This window comes from Nerophis ophidion, linkage group LG15 (genome assembly GCF_033978795.1).
Source record: "Nerophis ophidion isolate RoL-2023_Sa linkage group LG15, RoL_Noph_v1.0, whole genome shotgun sequence".
In the NCBI taxonomy this organism is placed as follows: Eukaryota; Metazoa; Chordata; class Actinopteri; order Syngnathiformes; family Syngnathidae; genus Nerophis; species Nerophis ophidion.
The window spans coordinates 37655719-37661718 of NC_084625.1; positions in this window are offsets into that span (position 1 = coordinate 37655719).

The following is a 6000-nucleotide window of genomic DNA, read 5'->3' on the forward strand; positions in this document are numbered from 1 at the left end:
TTTTGGGCTTTGGGAATCACTAACAAGCCGGAGTCCTTTGAACGCAGATTTCTTGCCGGGACATATGGTGCAATACAATCGGCAAGATAGGATGGAGCTAGACCGTGTAGTATTTTATACGTAAGTAGTAAAACCTTAAAGTCACATCTTAAGTGCACAGGAAGCCAGTGCAGGTGAGCCAGTACAGGCGTAATGTGATCAAACTTTCTTGTTCTTGTCAAAAGTCTAGCAGCCGCATTTTGTACCAACTGTAATCTTTTAATGCTAGACATGGGGAGACCCGAAAATAATACGTTACAGTAGTCGAGGCGAGACGTAACAAACGCATGGATAAAGATCTCAGCGTCTTTAGTGGACAGAATGGAGCGAATTTTAGCGATATTACGGAGATGAAAGAAGGCCGTTTTAGTAACGCTTTTAATGTGTGCCTCAAAGGAGAGAGTTGGGTCGAAGATAATACCCAGATTCTTTACCGTGTCGCCTTGTTTAATTGTTTGGTTGTCAAATGTTAGAGTTGTATTATTAAATAGAGTTCGGTGTCTAGCAGGACCGATAATCAGCATTTCCGTTTTTTTGGCGTTGAGTTCCAAAAAGTTAGCGGACATCCATTGTTTAATTTCATTAAGACACGCCTCCAGCTGACTACAATCCGGCGTGTTGGTCAGCTTTAGGGGCATGTAGAGTTGGGTGTCATCAGCATAACAGTGAAAGCTAATACCGTATTTGCGTATGATGTCACCTAGCGGCAGCATGTAGATGCTGAAGAGTGCAGGGCCAAGGACCGAACCCTGGGGAACTCCACACGTTACCTTAACGTAGTCCGAGGTCACATTGTTATGGGAGACACACTGCATCCTATCAGTAAGATAAGAGTTAAACCAAGACAGGGCTAAGTCTGACATACCAATTCGTGTTTTGATACGTTCTAATAAAATATTATGATCGACGGTATCGAAAGCAGCGCTAAGATCGAGGAGCAGCAACATAGATGACGCATCAGAATCCATCGTTAGCAATAGATCATTAGTCATTTTTGCGAGGGCTGTCTCCGTGGAGTGATTTGCCCTGAAACCGGATTGAAAGGTTTCACATAGATTGTTAGACGCTAAGTGTTCATTCAACTGCTCCGCAACAATTTTTTCAAGGATTTTTGAAATATAAAAGCCTGGAATTAATATGTGTCAATAAATAATATTGGAACAAATATAATATTATCAAACTTTTTGGGTAAAAATCCAAATTTATACTTAAATATCTGCTTAACTTATGATTTTGAAGCAAGTTGTCCATCAAGTTGTACACTATAAAAATGACCAATAGATTTTAATGCAACAACTTTTTTTTTACAGCATATTACTCTAAGTTGAAAAAAAAATTACCAATGTTTCTATTTTTACAGTAAAATTCTGTTGACTGAGCTGTCAGTTTTTTTGTTTTGTTTTTTTTACTGCAAAATCCATGGTTGATGGTTAAAAAACTAGCAGCTGAGTTGGCAAAATTAAATTAAACAGCGATACTGTATTTATATACACACACAAATATATATATATATATATATATATAATATATATATATATATACATATATATATATATATATATATATATATATTAAAATAATAATAATTTTAAAAACACCATATATTTTACAGTAAAAGTCTGACAACTAAATGCCTTTTTCTTTTGTAAAAAAAACGGTGGTAAAATCCAGAGATTTTTTTTCACGCTTTACGTAAAAAAAAAAGAAAAAATATTTAAATTCATAGGCAAATTAATGTATTATTTACTGTTACAGGCGGCCCTCTAATGGTAGCCATGACTGTGGTATGGCCCTCAATGAAAACAAGTTTGACACTCCTGGTTTAATTGAACTGTTTACAAAAGCCTTTAATTCAGAAAATATTAATTTAACTGTTTCATGCTTCTATCAGGGTCTTTTGAATCAAAAATCATACTCAACTTCAACCAGATGGGAGAATGAAGGAGGAATAACTATGTCTGAGGAAGAATGGACAATAATATGGAGATTAAAATTAATCTTTAACATCAATATTTATCGAACATGTCCACAAAAAATCTAGCTGTCAACACTGAACAATTGAACATTGTTGCATTTCTTTTCACAGTTTATGAACTTACATTCATATTTTGTTGAAGTATTATTTAATAAATATATTTATAAAGGATTTTTGAATTGTTGCTATTTTTAGAATATTTAAAAAAAAATCTTACGTACCCCTTGGCATATCTTCAAGTACCCCCAGGGGTACGCGTACCCCCATTTGAGAACCACTGCTCTACAGGATATTTTCAAATGTAACATACCCCTTGAAAGTAAGACTCTGTTCTATGGACATCTACCTCAGGATCGGCTGAAAAAAGATGAACACTTAATGAATATCGTACTAGCGGCTTGTAAAAAGACCATTACCAGGAAATGGATATTACAGGAAAGCCAAACTTTGAAACCATGGATGGAAATCCCAATGGACATTTATAAAATGGAGAAGATAACAGCTTTCATTAAATATAAATTGGAGAAATTTACTTCATACTGGAAAAACTGAGTCAAATATGTCACGCCACATAAGCCTGATCTTATTTTCTTAAATTTGTGATTTTACTGTTTAAAAATTATTACTCCCTAATATGTTTATAGTTTATTTATTTATTTATTGATATTATTTTATTTCTTATGTTCTTATTGTATTATATTTTTAAAGATGTATTTATCCATCCATTTTCTACCGCTTATTCCCTTTCGGGGTCGCGGGGGGCGCTGGCACCTATCTCAGCTACAATCGGGCGGAAGGCGGGGTACACCCTGGACAAGTCGCCACCTCATCGCAGGGCCAACACAGATAGACAGACAACATTCACACTAACATTCACACACTAGGGCCAATTTAGTGTTGCCAATCAACCTATCCCCAGGTGCATGTCTTTGGAAGTGGGAGGAAGCCGGAGTACCCGGAGGGAACCCACGCATTCACGGGGAGAACATGCAAACTCCACACAGATGTATTTATTTGTTGTTAATATTATTATATCTTTGGTTTGTTTTAATTTAGAATTTTTTTTCATTGTTTTTCTCTTTCTTTTGGGGAAGTGGTAGCATCGTTGGGATATAAACAAAAACATATTATTTTGACATTTAATGCAGACATTATGTCAATAATGTCTGACATAATGTCTGGATGTCAATAAAACTACAATTTAGATCATAAAATATCGAGTCATTATCCACGATCATAATTACACAAATTGTCTGCCTGTTTATGAACCAGTAAATAACTATCACAACTGTTCTGTTTTTTTTCCATTTCATTAACATTAAAGACATAATTATTTTTCATACTGTGTGTATGTGTGTATGTGTGTGTGTGTGTGTGTGTGTGTGTGTGTGTGTGTGTGTGTGTGTGCGTGCGTGTGTGCGTGCGTGCGTGCGTGCGTGCGTGCGTGCGTGCGTGCGTGCGTGTGTGTGTGTGTGTGTGTGTGTGTGTGTGTGTGTGTGTGAAAGAATATATCATGTTTTTTGTAAAATAAAACTAAATAAACACACTCAATAAAAATAACATCACTTATATATATATATATATATATATATATATATATATATATATATATATATATATATATATATATATATATATATATATATATCCATCCATTTTCTACCGCTTATTCCCTTTCGGGGTCGCGGGGGGCGCTGGTGCCTATCTCAGCTACAATCGGGCGGAAGGCAGGGTACACCCTGGACAAGTCGCCACCTCATCGCAGGGCCAACAAAGATAGACAGACAACATTCACACTCACATTCACACAGTAGGGCCAATTTAGTGTTGCCAATCAACCTATCCCCTGGTGCATGTCTTTGGAAGTGGGAGGAAGCCGGAGTACCCGGAGGGAACCCACGCATTCACGGGGAGAACATGCAAACTCCACACAGTATATATATAGTGTGTGAATGTGAGTGTAAATGTTGTCTGTCTGTCTATCTGTGTTGGCCCTGCGATGAGGTGGCGACTTGTCCAGAGTGTACCCCGCCTTCCGCCCGATTGTAGCTGAGATAGGCGCCAGCGCCCCCCGCGACCCCAAAAGGGAATAAGCGGTAGGAAATGGATGGATGGATGGATGGATATATATATATATTTATACATATATACATACATCATCGGTGGTCGCTCGAACGAGTATGACAATCCTCCTGTAGGGGTGTATACTTTTATGGAGGATGCCTGTGCGTGGGGAGACTGGTGCAATGACAGTCACCACACGATCCTTGACAGAATCGGGTCAGGGTCCCGTGACATGGAGTCCAAGACCACTGGGGACCATTTTCTGCTGCAGCCTTCTTCCGCCACCGCATCCGTTGTGGTACTTCTTAAACCTACCGTCTTCTGCCGTTGAGGTCTTCACCGTATCCCTGGCTCGGGGGCAGTCAGTTACTAGGCCTTTGCCAAGGGCCACCTGGGGTAACAGTAGTAAAGGGGTTAACCTCTTACTGCCCCAAGACCCCATAGAGGAGCCTCCACTGCCGGATAACTTTGACGTCATGCCCAGGACATATATACAAACTCTGTTTCCATATGAGTTGGGAAATTGTGTAAGATGTAAATATAAAGGTAAGACTTGTCCAGGGTGTACCCCGCCTTCCGCCCGATTGTAGCTGAGATAGGCGCCAGCGCACCCCGCGACCCCAAGTGGGAATAAGCGGTAGAAAATGGATGGATGGATGGACAATGATTTGCAAATCCTTTTCAACCCATATTCAATTGAATGCACTACAAAGACAAGATATTTGATGTTCAAACTCATTAACTTTTTTTTTTTGCAAATAATAAACAACTTAGAATTTCATGGCTGCAACACGTGCCAAAGTAGTTGGGAAAGGGCATGTTCACAACTGTGTTACATCACCTTTTCTTGTAACAACGCTCAATAAACGTTTGGGAACTGAAGAAACCAATTGTTGAAGCTTTGAAAGTGGAATGTTTCACCATTCTTGCTTGATGTACAGCTTAAGATGTTCAACAGTCCGGGGTCTTGTTGTCGTATTGTACGCTTCATAATGTGCCACACATTTTCGATGGGAGACATGTTTGGACTGCAGGCGGGCCAAGAAAGTACCTGCACTCTTTTACTACGAAGCCACGCTGTTGTAACGCGTGGCTTGGCATTGTTTTGCTGAAATAGGCAGCGGTGTCCATGATAACGTTGCTTGGATGACAACATATGTTGCTCCAAAACCTGTAAGGACCATTCAGCATTAATGGTGCCTTCGCAGATGTGTAAGTTACCCATGCCTTGGGCACTAATACACCTCCATACCATCACAGATGCTGACTTTTGAACTTTGCGCCTATAACAATCCAGATGGTTATTTTCCTCTTTGTTCCGGAGGACACCACGGCCACAGTTTCCAAATATGATTTCAAATGTGGATTCGTCAAACCACAGAACACTTTTCCACCTTGCATCAGTCCATCTTAAATGAGTACTGGCCCAGAAAAGCCGGCTGCGTTCCTGTGTGTTGTTGATAAATGGTTTTCGCTTTGCATAGTTGAGTTTTAACTTGCAATTACAGATGTAGCAACCAACTGTAGTTACTGACAGTGGTTTTATGAAGTGTTCTTGAGTCCATGTGGTGATATCCTTTACACACTGATGTCGGTTTTTGATGCAGTACCGCCTGAGGGATCAAAGGTCCGTAATATCATCGCTTACGTGCAGTGATTTCTCCAGATTCTCTGAACCTTTTGATGATTATACGGACCGTAAATGGTAAAATCCCTAAATTCCTTGCAATAGCTTGTTGAAAAATGTTGTTCTAAAACTGTTTGACAATTTACTTAAAAATTGGTGACCCTCGCCCCATCCTTGTTTGTGAATTATTTAGCATTTCATGGAAGCTGTTTTTATACCCAATCATGGCACCCACCTGTTACCAATTAGCCTGCAAATCTGTGGGATGTTCCAAATAAGTGTTTGATGAGCATTC